Here is a 15,920-nt window from a genome sequence, read left to right as displayed (position 1 = left end):
TCTTATTTTCAATTCCATTATAACCTATACCTTCCTTATCTAGGGTCATCTTTTGTGCACCTAGCAATTTTTCAAAGTTTTCCTTACCTCTAGTGAACGTGTAGATGATCTTAGATTGTTCTTCTATTTTCTTCTCTAGATCTTGAATTTTTGAGTTTTCCAAATCTTTGCAAGCATTCTAAAGTTTCAAAAGATCTTTAGACAAATTGTTTGCTTTACTTTCAAGATCTACAATTAAGTGGTTCTTTTCATCATCATTAAAAGCTTTAGATTTCAATCCAACCAATTCCTTTTCTAATGATTCATTCTTGCTCTCTAGTCTTTTAATTTTCAAATTATTTTCTCTTTCAACAAGAATTTTTGAGTCACATTCCTTAATGTATGCATCATACTTGTTTTTCAGCACAGAGTATTTCTTATTTGATTTTACAAGTAACTTATGAGTCCTCATGTATTCAATTTACAGCTCCTCATAAGATGGCATGCTTTCACTATCACTACTATCATATGATTCATAATCAGATACAACATTCAAATCAACACATGAATCATGTTCATATTTTCTACTAAGACAGAAGGAACTGAGATAACCTCATCATTAGTCAAAGCCACAAAACACTGGTTACCTTCCTTGAGATCAGTGGAACCTGAGTTGCATGAAAGATGTCTTATTTTTGCATGGACACACCGTATCTCCACTCGAGTTCGTCCCAAATCTTCTTAGCACTACTACACGCCATAACCTCACACAAAACACTTAAATCTAAAGCATGCAGTAAGGTATTCATGGCATCAAAATTTATCTGTACTAAATTCCTATCATGATCATTCATTTCACACTCTGATTTAGGAACAATAGTACACCCAATAGATTTCATAGGCACACAATCATCATGATCAATGACTTTCCAAAGTTTCCTATTCAAAGCTTTCACATACACAATCTTTCTAAATTTCCATATAGTATAATCATTACCACAAAATACAGGTGGGTGTGTGACCAGTCTTCCCTCACATGAAGGAGATGCACTAATATGAGTCATTATGGTTTTTTAACTAAATGACGTCTAAGTCTAGGTTACGAGGCTCTGATACCAATTGTTAGATTTGGTGCAACCTTAAGAGGGGGGTGAATTAGGTATTTAAAATTTATTGCCTAGTTTAACAGATTTAATCAATATAAAAAACCAACCTAAAGTCAGTATACACAATTAGCAAATAAACATACACGTGGAATAAAGATAAAGTGCGGAAATGTGAAGAACATACACGATATGTTATCAGGGTTTGGCCAACTATACCTAAGTCCTCACCTTGGCAACACCAGCACAAGGATTACCACTATAATGCTCACTTAAACTGGTGGAGTGACACCTAATACAACCAGGTCAATTAAAGGGGCTGACCTCAACCGACACGCCTTAGCATGATGACGCACCTAGCTTTCCTAACCGAGTTTAAACCAATCCAGGACTATTCCACAAGGCTAGTCTCCCTCTTCAGGCCCGCGCCTAGAATACAACGAATGTGTAGAAAATGTTTGTACATGAAAATTCGCTTCTAGACAAGCAAATGTGCGCACTAGTATAGCTCAATCAATAATACAAGCACAAATGATATATATAAATATGCTCAGTGCTCTAACATGTGTTAGACACTCAATCAAGTATAAGTTTTCAGTTCAGATCTAGAGTGTATACCCAAACAATATGAAACACACTATGTGAATAATACGATATCAAATTAGGGTTTCAGAATATGCTAAGCAAGTTCAAACAAACAAACTCAATAATATATTCTAATATTCAAAGCACACAAGAATTGTTTGAGGCACTAGATTTTGAGAAGCATTTTTGCACACAAAAAATCTAGGTTAAAGTATCTTGCAACAACAATGCAACAACCACAACCTTCAAAGTCTTTCCACTCTAGGTTTATCAAATGAAACCGGTGGAAGAACTTTAATGCTAAACTCTCTTAGAAAATCAATAAAGCAACAAAGTAAATGAAAGTTCTAGAAAATGTGATTAAGCACACTAGCCTTCCAAAATACTCACAATGCTTTTGAGAAATCAAGAATGAAGAGTTTGTGAGTGTTTGGAAGTGGTATTTGGCTAATATAGGGTTTTGAAAGTTAAGAGAATTTCGCCCTAATCAAGTTTGCTAATCCTTACTAATCACAACAAATAAATGAGTATTTATAGGCAATGAGGAATTTTTGACCTTTTGGGGACAAAGTGGGTATAATTAAATTTAAGAATATTAACCCTTTTTACCCTATTTAAAAATTTGATAAAAAATATTTTAACCCGCGAGGTTTGGGTGCCTGACTAGAGGTTCGGGTGCCCGAAAAGACAGTGAAAAATTTATCTTTTAAAGGTTTAGGTGCCTGAAGGGTGAGTCGGTTGGCCGAAACAAAGTCAGTAACAAATGTTTGATAGGTTTGGGTGCCTGACTAATAGTTCGGTTAACCGAACTAGGCAGTTCAGTCGCCTGAGCCTCCTTTTGAACGTAAACTTTCGGTCGCCCATGTAGTTGAAAAGTGCCCTGACAGGCTTTCAGGTGCCTAAGAAAGGTACACTTAAAATAGGTTCGGGTGCCCGAAGACCAAGTCAACATGTTGACTGGTTCGGTCGCCCAAGCCGCTTTACACAACAAATGTTCGGTCACCTGAACCCTCTCATCTTTTCCCATTAAGTGCATTTTAGCCTTATTTTGATTCACCTGATTAAGATATGTGATGTAGGGGACTTGTGTCTTTAGTGTAGGTACCTAAGGTTCAACTATGGTCGTTTTGAGCATGCCTACCTACCATGCATGATGCAAATTATTACAAGCCATATAAGTGCATAGTTCATAATAAATTACACCCCAAAATGAAGAAATAATCAAATGAATACAAATTACAACACATAGATCTTCATTATTTGGCACGAACACCGCACGCCATCATAATATGTCCTTTAGTCCTAAAGCGCGAATAAGGTGAACCTGCATGCAATTCTCAGTACAACCATTAGTACCAAGAGTATTTGTCATAATCAAAACTGGGTGTGACCTATAAGGTCAACAAAAAGTAAGTCACAAATTCCTTAGGACAATACTCTTTTTATTACTTTACTATAAAACTACGATACTGTGCACTTGCAATTTTGCACCGATCATATATACACACACATGCACATTCACATGCACATGATAAAAGAAAATCAAGTTAAAAAGTATTACACACAATAAGTCTATCATTTGTGTACAACCCCTAAATTTAAGTTGGAACCAAAGTTTGACTCCATATCAAAAAATTGGATTGGATAGTGGATATTCAAATTAGTCTAGGACCAAGTATAGTCCTTGATCATATTCTAATTTTAATTAATAATCAGTCCCTTTTAAATTTTTGTGCTTTAATTAGTGTACATAGACTCTATATTTGAGAGAATTTTAGATTTGGACTTGTATGAATTTGAAAAGAATCTAGTATAAAATTGTATTGAATTTTGTCCAAAACTATTCAAATCTAAATTTAAAACCCAAAATTCATACTATCAAATGTAGTAAGAAAAAATATCTACTTAAATAGAGGGTCTCTTATTGCCATCTTACTATAGATCTTTTATGTCCAAAAATTCATGACAGGTAAAAGCTTTTAGCAGCCTATCGTGGCTATTGTAGTTTCGTTTATCAACTTTTCTATTTTCCTTTTTGCCCTTGAAATTTGAAACCAAAAAGGAAAGCTACTATTGAAGTTTCATGAACAAAAACGAAAAAGAGACAATTAATTATGCCATTCATGTTTTTAAAATACTGGACCAAGTTCATGATTACACAGTATAATTTAGTTCATTTTCTGATCCTCACCTTTATGACCACTATTTAATTTTGACATGCATTAATATGACCATGGATAATATATATTCCTTTTACATTGAGCTAAGTTTGAGTGGATGATTGTATTTAAAAAGAAAGAGAAAAAAGAAATGAAGGAAAGTAGTTTCTTTGTTATAATTTCTCTCTATTCGAAATATTGTTAATAATAAAAATAAAATAAAAAGAAAAATAATAATGACGTGTAAGATATAATTCTTAAAGGATATTTTAACGTTAGTCAATTTTATTATTAATCAATAGATCAGTTGGTTTTCTAATTGTCCTCCTACATGAACAAATTTGTCATTTTAGTACATGATTCACTTGTACTTTTTGAAGGTTAATAATTTTTTAAACACTAATGATATACTTACCTACTAAGCATGACACTTTTTCTTACCTACTCCTTGATTTAGTTGTACCATATACACTCACTATTTAGGGGGTATTTGTACTATGTACATAGTACAATTATTTAAAACCGTGAATAAGAAAAAGTGTGAAGTTCGGTAGGTAAGTGTAACATTACCGTTTTTTTAAACTAATTCAATTTCTTTAAAATACACACTTGTATAGTGCACTAACTTGAGGGAGTCCATAATTTTCAAAGTGCAAAATTCTTCAAATGCAACCCATGACTCTTGATTTTATGCTTCCACAGTTCGGTAGGTAAGTGTAACATTACCATTTTTTTAAACTAATTCAATTTCTTTAAAATACACACTTGTATAGTGCACTAACTTGAGGGAGTCCATAATTTTCAAAGTGCAAAATTCTTCAAATGCAACCCATGACTCTTGATTTTATGCTTCCACACAATCATTTTTATACTTAAATGAGCTGTCTCTAATCAATAAAAAATTTAAGATGGGTTATTTTCTAATTTGTATGTTTCTTAATATTTAAACGTGAGATCTTTATCATTGAGTGTGCGCGCAGATGTAGGTGTGTCATTTACAAGAAATGACTGAGAGTCATACCTCATCCTTCGAGTTTTTTCCCGGATTATCTTTTTTTAAAAAAAATATATTAAATAATACCTCTTTCTGGGAAATATTTCCTAGAATGACTCTAACGTAATCTCGCTACTCCAAGTAGGGAGATTTACTTTTGACTGAAGGGCTCGTGTCGACGCGTGGCAAATCTCACTGGTTCATCCAACGAGATTTGCTTCAGATACTTAAATGCTGGGCCACCCGCCGTCCGACGCGTGGCAAATCTCGCTACTTGGAGTAGCGAGATTTGCTTCGGATTTAAAATGCCCATCCACCCGGCTATCTACGCATGGCAAATCTTGCTACTCCAAGTAGCGAGATTTGCTTCAGCCTAAATTCAATCGTTCTTCCTCCTTCCATGCGCGAACAGAGCAATACCTGTTTGCAGAGGGGAGGAGCAGCGCTGCAAGTTACCGTTGAAGGACTTCGGACATTTGCGTAGGTGACCGTTGCCACAAGGCGGGTTCAAATTGTTGAGGGCGTGCTTATATAAACTCGAGATGGGGTAAGACACATTCTCAATGTTTGGTTCATAAATTTTGAAATTAATTTTGTTTGATCCAAAGCTTGTTTGATAATCGGAGAGCCTTTGAGTTTAAAGTGCTGAAAGTTTTGTTCTAAAGCGCTTTTCTTTAAGGTTAGTGTTTGTATTTTTGTATTTGAATTTTATCTTTTATGATACTGCCCATAACATGTAATTTTTTTGTTTAGAGTGCTGAAATTTTTTTGTATGTATTTATATGATATATATAACAGACACTTATACATATTACTATTTACATATAATATTTATGCAAATATATAAACATTTACATAAATACATATAAATGCATGCATATAATAATAATAATAATAATAATAATAATAATAATAATAATAATAGAAATATATATATGCTAATATGTGTACCTAACATATAATACACTTATACATATTACTGTTTACATATAATATATATGCATATATATAAACATTTACATAAATACATATAAATGCATACATATAATAATAATAATAATAATAATAATAATAATAATAATAATAATAATAATAGAAATATATATATATATATATATATATATATGCTAATATGCGTACCTATACATATAATACACTTATACATATTACTGTTTACATATAATATATATGCATATATATATATATATATATAAACATTTACATAAATACATATAAATTCATACATATAATAATAATAATAATAATAATAATAATAATAGAAATATATATATATATATATATATATGCTAATATGCGTACCTATACATATAATACATATATTAACATACTAAAATATATACATATATATACATACTACTTACCTAATGTTAAATAATGTACACAATAATACTAAACATATAAATATTAGATATAAACATATTGGTATATGAATATGCCTCTTGTGCATAACAATAAATATCATATCTTGATTGAGCATATTGGATATATGACGTTTTGTTAAGCATATTCAATGGTTTAACTAATTAAACGAAATAGTTAATTAGGCCTATTCAGAGGTAAAAGAGATAAGAATTGGTGTTAATGAAATGGTAAAATATTTAATTCATGCACGAACTTACTGTACGACAAATAGAATATTATATAAGAAATAGTTAATTAGGCCTATTCAGAGTGTTAGTAGCCATTTTAATGAGATGTTTATCTTAGTGTCCTCCACATTAACATTTTTTTTTTTAAATATCAAACTTATAATAGAATATTGTATTGATGAGCACTGAATCTGGTTTGAAGTAAATTTTTTTAACCTATTTTCAGTTTGTGTTTTAGAATTTAAATTAGAAAATTACTAAACAACAATTAATCTTTCTTTGGTAAAATTGATTAAGTGTACCATTTCACAGTTCTTTGAATTCTAAATTGAAGTACCATTTTGGAAAAATCCTAAGTATATGTCATATGGGGAAAATCAATAGACATTAATGTTTTGCTTTCTTGGTGGAAATTGAAGTTAGCTCCGAACTCTAGAGTTTTTTTTATTCATAGACTTTTAATTCATCTATTTATTTTCTTGGTGGGAAAGTTAGGTCCAAACTCTAAATTCATTGATTCATTAGACTTTGTATACATCTATTTGGTTTATAGGTGGGAAAGTTGGCTCCAAACTCTAGAGGTCATTTATTCATTAGACTTTCAATTCATCTATTTGTTCTCATGTGGAAAAAGTTTGCTTCAAAATCTAAAGTATGTTTTAAATAAATTAGTTTTTAGAAGAGTTTAACTCAAAAATCTCCTAAAGTAAATATATTTTGTTAATTAATGGAAAAGTTTACCAAGGAGGTGGCAGTTTTCAAATACCAAAGAAAGAGGGCAATGACATCTTAACTTTGTCCAAAATATTTAAAGGAAGTGCAATTGTGTACTCGTTAATAGCTAAAAGAAAGGGATTTATCTTCATAGTTCATAATAGGTTGGAAGATCTCTTAACGCAATTTCAAGATGTCAAGCCGGAAGATTTACTAGGTTGCCTCCTTTAAAAGACATCTACATAAAATTGATCTTATTTTAGGTGTTATTCTTCTTAACAAAGTTCATATTAGAGTCTTATGGAGCATGAAAAGCTAATCAACAAGTGGTGAACTTATTTTAGAAAGGGCATACAAATGAAAGCACGTGTCAAACTAAGAGAATACAAACACGCAAAAACATGTGAATGACTTGTTCTGTTTATATGTTCCTTGTCATTTATTGTTAAATTCGTTTGGATATTTTAATAATATCGATAAAAATGAATTGGTGATTAATCATTTGAGTATTGTTATAATCAGTTTGAAAGGTGAAATAAACCTAAAGTATTTATTTCGTTAAGTTATAAGTAACACATATCACTTATACATACAATTTTGTTTTGCGTAGGTTTTTTTTATTTCTCGATCACCGATCTAAATGGCAGGAAGCTCAAGCAGTGCTCCGGTGACGGTATTATTATATATAGGGGGGACATCATAACCGGATTAGATGGTGTTAGGTATAGTAGTCCGCCAGTTCGATTTATTCGAATTGACCCTAGGTGTAAATTAAATAAATTATATACGAAGATATATAAATATTTGCATATTGATCCAGATCAATATACATTTGCGGGTGACCGTAAGATACCCTTTGCGAGGGTTAAATAATACAACCTTCTACGAGACTGTTCCCATATCTAATGATTATGGGCTGCACATTGTATTCGACACACACTGTGTCGGTGAGACATATTTTACGGTGCAATTGTATGTCGAGACCATTCCTCAAATGGGCGTAATCGCGGTGCCTGCAAAGCAATTGGATGAAGTTGGTGAAGACACCAAACAAACAGATCACCTCGATGTTGGTGCGGAGGTTCGTGCTATGTCTACGGTCGATTTTAACGAATATCTGGGATCGTCATTCGAGTCGTCGGCGTACGAAGCACCTGTTCCAAACACGTTTCCGTAGGGAGGTTGCGAAGACGTCTCGAGTACAGGACCAACATCGTTATTCACCATTGTGAACGACACATTGGACGAGTGCATGAACATTATGAACAATGTTCATCTTGAAGATGAAGACATACACGAGCAGGAAAAGGGTGAAGGGTTAATTGATGTCCCCGATGATGTGAACTTACCCCACCGTGACACAAATGACACAATGTTTGACGCCCAATTCATGGGTGAGCTTCCGATGTATGGTCATATTGACCTAGATTCTACAGATTTAACTGCAGTGGATGAGCTTCCTATACGCGTGACTCATTGGGATGAATCCTCTGATTTGAGTAAGGGGATGCTCTTCAGATCGAAGGATCAGCTGATCGCCGTAGTGCGAATATATCACGCTCGTCCACATCGTGCGATCTACCCCTGATTTATGGGTTGCTAGGTGTAAGGACCACGATTACGCGTGGAGATTGCGTGCCATGTATTGGATGATACACCGTTTATTCAAAATCACCCAATATGGTGGTCCACACACGTGTCTGAATGAACTCCTATCGTAGGACCATAACCAAATCACGTCGTCCCTCATTGCTGGGGAGATAGTGAATATGATAAGGGGAGATGTGTCGACATCAATCGCTACATTGAAAGAGTTCATAGATCGTCGATTCGGGTATTCAATCTCTTATAAGAAGGTTTGGTTGGGCAAACAGAAGGCAATAGCTCAAGTATTCGGTGATTGGGAGAAATCCTATGAAACGTTACCGAAGTGGATGGAAGCGATGTGCACGTACAATCCTGGGACTATAGTCAGGTGGAGGTCCACTCCTGTTCTAGGTAGCGAGAACAGTGCAACCTTCATATCTGTATTTTGGTCATTCGCAACATCTATTTATGGTTTTTGTCACTGCCCTCCCATTATATATGTAGATGGGACACACTTGTATGGTAAGTACAAGGGTAAACTCCTTATTACGATGTGACCGAATGCAAATAGGCAAATATTTCCCCTTGCATTCGCTATTATGCAAGAGGAAAGCCTCGACACATGGAATTGGTTTCTGTGTTGTCTGTGTTCCATTACTGACAGGAATGACATTTGCCTTATATCAGATCAGCATCCAGGGATTATCGCTGCTGTGTAGCGCAATCCTGATTGGCAACCACCACGTGTGCACCACCGATTCTGCCTTCGACATGTGGTGAGCAACTTTAATATGAAAGTACGGAGTGTCAATTTGAAGCGAATGGCTGAGCGAGTGAGAAAAAAGCATCAGGTGAAAAAATTTGACAAGTGGATGGAGAGGATATTCGATAAGGGTGGAGAACCAGCCAAGTCGTTCTTCGATCAGATCCCTCCTCATATGTGGACTCAGTGCCACGATGGTGGAAAGAGGTATGGGAACATAACCACTAACCTAGTCGAATGTTTCAACGTCGTCCTAAAATGCGCTCGTAGCCTTCCCATAACGACCCTTGTGCAACTAACATTTTATCGCGTTGCACATTATTTCAATAACCGACGAGAGGCTACTCGTAACGCTATATCTAGAGGAAATACGTTGACTCCACATATATTGCTAGCGATGGAAAGAAGGAAGTTGAAGGTGACCGGACATCGAGTCACGACATTCAACCGGTCTAGGGGTACTTTTAGCATCACAACCACGCAGTTGGGACCCATAAAGGAAACAATGTCAAAACTTTGAGCATCCAGAGGCGCGAATGCTCCTGTGGGAAGTGGCAATCTTTACACTATCCCTGCTTTCACCTTATCGTAGCCTATGCCGAGACACGGCTAAATGCAAGACAGTATGTTGAGCCATATTGGAGCACTGCCAAGCACTATGCAACATATGCTGCAGATTTTCATCCGATTATGCATGAGGCATATTGGCCATCTTCCTTGTTACCGAATTTACAGGAAAATCCTGCATATGCTTGACATAAAGGTCGGCCTAGGAGCTCGCGTATACACAATGAGATGGACGCTTGGGAAGGTAGGAAAAATATCACATGTAGCATATGTCGTCAAGAAGGACATAACTGCATGAGATGTCTGAAAAGGACACAACCTGGGGATGCAGTTGGACCTTCACACTGACCTATCACTTATAGGTTAAATGACGTGTCCTACACATTTATTTGCCATAAGAAGGGCGAAAGAATGATTATGGGTGCTGCCACACGTCAACCATAAAATTATGGGTCCTTAGGAATACTACCACATTTCCAAACATCTTTGTGCTATACTACTTCTATCTCTTTGTTTCACACACGTTCCATATGCAATAGATGAAGAAATTTTCCTATTTGTAGCCCCACAATTTGAACAAGTTTTCAGCTCCCATACTACTTCCTCCTTCTAAATAAGGCGATTTTTAAGATCAACTATTTTTTTTTTCCACAGTTGGGAAGCATCATGCTTAGCCTCTACATCCATTTGGGCCAAGATTCATGATCTCAGGCTCGGGTAAGGAGAGCCTTATTCCTAGATTCCAAATATAAGATCCCCCCTGCCTTCCTTTTTTAATGAACACATCTCCTTCCATGCTATCGGTTGCCTTGGAGCAATTCAGTCACTCTATTCATCAATAGGGAATAGTGCATCTTGAGAAAAAAAGTTAGGTGGGATATTTTTAGTTGTACACATATACGATGAAACCTGAGATTTCCGTTCAATTCCACCCTACAAAGCATCCATGACGGATACTCAATTCTGATGATTTTTATGTTGAGGCTTTAACTATGTTGTCTTATTTGCAGGATCGATCCAGGGCTGTACGATCCTAGTGTACTGACTATGGGCGATCGTCACCGGTCCAATCAGGTGTGGATCGATTCGCATGCTGACATTTTATATTGCTGAGGGGGCACTCAGAGCGTACACGAGAGGATAGGCGCGGACCCCCGCATTATTGATTGGATACGGGATGTGGGCTTTTATGGGATATATCAGATTGGCTATATCCAGTTGGATTGGCATCTCGTGACCGTGTTGGTGGAGCTATGGAGGCCGGAGACACACATGTTCCACTTGCTACACGGGGAGGCGACTATCACCCTACAAGATGTTGCGGTGTTGTTTGGGTGGCCGATTGATGGGATGCCCGTCACTGGTCGTACTGCTGGACCAGTACAAAAGGGAGGCGTTGGTCAGGGGGGAGCATTTCGCCATATGCTCGAGAGATTTTTAGGAGTGGTGCCTCTAGATGGTGAGCTTGTTGGTGCCCACATTCGCATGCGATTTCTCAAGGGCGAGCTATTTCGCCAACTCACGGCAGCTTCCGATGATCACACAGTAGCATGCCACGCACGTGCCCACATGCTGCGATTGATATGTGGGATGCTGTTCTGCGACCTCTCAGGGAGTTATGCGCACTTGATGTTCCTTCCACTCCTCGCAGAGCGAGCAGAGTTACGCTAGTATAGTTGGGGCTCTGCGACATTAGCGTGGCTATACGAGGAGATGCGCCGCACTGCTGAGGTTTCCTACTCACATATCGGAGGAGCACTCCGCTTATTGCAGGTTTGGGCATGGGAGAGATTCACGTCGTTAGCTCCTACGCGCCGTGGTCTCCGGTGTCTTATTCAGAGGGACTAGGACGGACGCCCGATTGACCCAGCTCCACTCGCGTGGAGGCTAGTAACTTCACTTACAATCCATTCATTGTATAAGTGCTACAAATATTAAGTCGTAGTACGTACTAGTCGTTACACCTTTTCACTTACGTTTTATTTTGTACAGGTGGAGGGATCAGTTGTTGGCGCCTAATGTTGCGCAACATACGTTGCCCTGATACAGATTCGAGCTAGACATGCACCGGGAGCATGAGGTAGTCTCGGTCATATGTATTGACTGTATTTTGCATACTTTGTAGATATCCCTACCCACCTCTTACATTTACCATATGTTTACGTGCAATTTGTATGGGCGCCATACACAGATGACATTTTAGTCGACCTACTGATTGACTATGCAGTTGGGTCCGACCTCTGGGTTGCCCGAGCGTCACTCATATGTTTTCATATTATCGAGTGGCATCTCCCATGCCCAGTGATGCATCAGTTTAGCTTTCGACAGGGCATCCCAGACCACTTCTCTACTTCGGGGGTTGATGTACCTGGGGACGACCTGCACGAGATTGATGGTTGCGGTTGGGGGAACACAGATTGGGCTGCCGAGCATGCGATGTACGTGAGTAAGTGGGGACATAGGTGGGACTACATCATACAAGGAGTGGAAGCGGATGGCCCGATGGGTCCGGAGGATCCGTATTACACGTGGTATAGGTCGATCACATGTTGCTTCGTAGATAGGACCGCGGCGGTATACATGAGCCTCGTACGAATAATCGAACACATACCTAATTTGTTACCATTTACATTAACAGTTCAATGTTGTAACCACTATTTTCGTATGCTACAGGCTGACGTATTACACTAGGTCGACGTACTATCATTAGACCCTACTATGAGCGATTTAGCGAGAGCTGGTTTGGACATTGTCTATGAGGACGGGCGATGGATCCCTACCCCACGCTGGGCCCTAGCACCATGAGGTGGTTGAGCAGCTCTAGTACGAGGTCGCCAAGCAGCTACCTCCAGTTGTCCATCGAGTCCGGCCTTCTCGCCGCCCATTGTACATGAGGAGTACGTATTCGGGCCGTTCGCACCGTATGCCCCATCGATAGCCTCTGATATTGCAGGACCCTCCAGTAGACCAGCGGATTATCAATCCGACTCTGTCGCGACCCCGTCGATGTCGTACCTACTAGACGACCCTCTTGATGCAGAGGAGGTGGACGCACCCGGGTTGCCACCTCGGACTCGTCGAGAGACTACATATGACATAGCTCCCCATCGGCTTCACCTGGAGATAGATTATCCAGTACCAATGGGAAGAGACGACGGACATGTAGCATATCAACGTGACCGCACGCTAGATGCGGACGAGCAGCCAGGTGATGGCAGGTGCAGACGGCAACCACCCAACACCAGAGACGACCTCCCTACGACACCGAGTAGGCAATGATCGTCGTATTATTTCACTTCTACAACATGTATATGTTCATTCTTTCATTTGTACATCATGTATATGTTCATTTGTACATCATGTATATGTTCATTTGTACATCATATATATGTTTACAACTTCATTTGTACGTAATGTATTTGTTCATTACTTCATTTGTACATAATGTATTTATTCATTACTTCATTTGTACATCATGTATTTGTTTAGAATATATCATTTGTACATAATGTATTTGTTCTTAATTCTGAATCTGTAGAGGACCCATATGTAAAGTGCCAAGCATGTTAATTTGTTCATTTGAAGAATGTTTTCTTTGCATAGGTGCGTGGATGGATATGCTCAATTTGTAAACAGGATTCTGCCGAAATTAGTATAGTATTTTGATAGGTTGAATATACACGAAACTTGTGAATGTAACATTGTGCACATACTGGTTCCATTAAATTTGAAGAATGTTTTCTTTGCACAGGTGCGTGGATGGATATGCTCAATTTGTAAAGAGGACTCTACCGAAATTAGTATAGTATTTTGATAGGTTAAATGTATACGAAACTTGTGAATGTAACGTTGTGAACATACTGGTATCAATTGTATTTGAAGAATGTTTTCTTTGCACAAGTGCATGGATGGATATGCTCAATTTGTAAACAAGACTACCAAAATTAGTATAGTATTTTGATAGGTTGAATGTATACGAAACTTGTGAATGTAACATTGTGAACATACTGGATCCATTAAATTTGAAGAATGTTTTCTTTGCACAGGTGCATGGATGAATATGCTTAATTTGTAAACAGGACTCTTCCGAAATTAGTATGTATTTTGATAGGTTGAATGTATACGAAATTTGTGAATGTAACGTTGTGAACATACTCATATCAATTGTATTTGAAGAATGTTTTCTTTGCATAGGTGCGTGGATGGATATGCTTAATTTGTAAACAGAATTCTATCGAAATTAGTATAGTATTTTGATAGGTTGAATGTATACGAAACTTGTGAATGTAACGTTGTGAACATACTGGTTCCATTAACTTTGAAGAATGTTTTCTTTGCATAGGTGCGTGGATGGATATGCTCAATTTGTAAATAGGACTCTACCAAAATTAGTATAGTATTTTGATAGGTTGAATGTATGCGAAACTTGTAAATGTAACGTTGTGAACATACTGGTTCCATTAACTTTTACCGCAGTTCCATTCCATGAGTCATAAACATAATTGCAGAGTAATTAGTACAATTGTAAATATATTCTGTATTTTTGTTTATAGGTATTAAAGTGTTTTCCTCTATTTGTTTGACATTTTCCTGATTTTTATAATTGTGTTAAGTAAATTAGTTAACATATAATTTTGTATCATCTAGGCATTTCCAAACTTCGATGTCTTCATAATTAATAATCTTAGGTACCAAGTCCACTAGCTTCTGATGTCTTTATGATTCTAAGCCTCTTCACTATGTTGAGAAACATCCTATACATAAACCAACAAACATATGTTTACCATCTAAATTTCCAAAGACAATATTGTGTTTTCCAACGACATAGGCCTCTGTCTGTCCAAAGTACCTAGGAACTTGAATGAAATAGGACTTAAAGGCATGGTCCAAAATGTTTAATATTACGTTACTAGTAGTGGAGCTACTGCTCCTACACCTTAAAATGTTGCTCAAAATAGACCAACTACTCTTCCACAAGGCTAGTCTTGTCATTTGATGGGATGCCATTTAGGGCTTAGTAGTGCATATACAAACATCAGTCATAAATATGTGCATATATACACACAAAGACTCATTCAAAAAAACATATATACATAAGTATAAATATATTGCACTAGTATAATCATTTAAAACGAAATGAAAGGTGCATACTCCCAAGGAGCATCTCGTACGAGCATCAAGTCCCCCTCCTTATCTTTATAAGTGAGCACAAATTCGGATGATCCATTTAAAAGCTTGGTGGCCTTTCTTGATTGCTCACTCTCTCCACTCGAACCTAGTTACACAATCATAATTACATTTTAAAACTAGAAAGGAATTATCTATGCAACTCATTACTGTCCTAGTCCTACTAATTTGATCTTGATTATCAAAATGTTTGTGTCATCTTAAACCACTTGGTTCTAAAAGTTAGTTGTTAGATTGAGGTGCAACAATGATTTAACAATAGTTTCACATCAAAACATTTAAGATCGAATTTATAGAAAATAAGTAAATTATACATTACTAATAAAAAATATAAAAAAGAAAGATTACACTCACGAATGGAAGTGATGCCTGTGGTTGGATTATCCAACATGTCCTCCCGTGCTTGGGCTTAAGTAGCATAAATAGAAGAAGCATTTGGATCCACTTTCCTCCCTATTGACAATCCATCCATATTAACCTTAAGAAACCCAAGATGTCCTTTTTCCATAGCAATAATATTGTTTTTATAGCTACCATTGTACACTTTTTTCTTTGAAGTTTGCTTCAATTAATCATCCTCGCATGTCTCATCTTCTTTAGAGGTCAAAGTCTTTACCTGATTAGTCAAGCTGTTCATCCTATAAGCTATATAGGCGGTTTCCTTACCTGGTT

Source organism: Malania oleifera, chromosome 6, assembly GCF_029873635.1.
Source record: "Malania oleifera isolate guangnan ecotype guangnan chromosome 6, ASM2987363v1, whole genome shotgun sequence".
Lineage (NCBI taxonomy): Eukaryota > Viridiplantae > Streptophyta > Magnoliopsida > Santalales > Ximeniaceae > Malania > Malania oleifera.
This window is presented reverse-complemented; position numbering follows the sequence as displayed.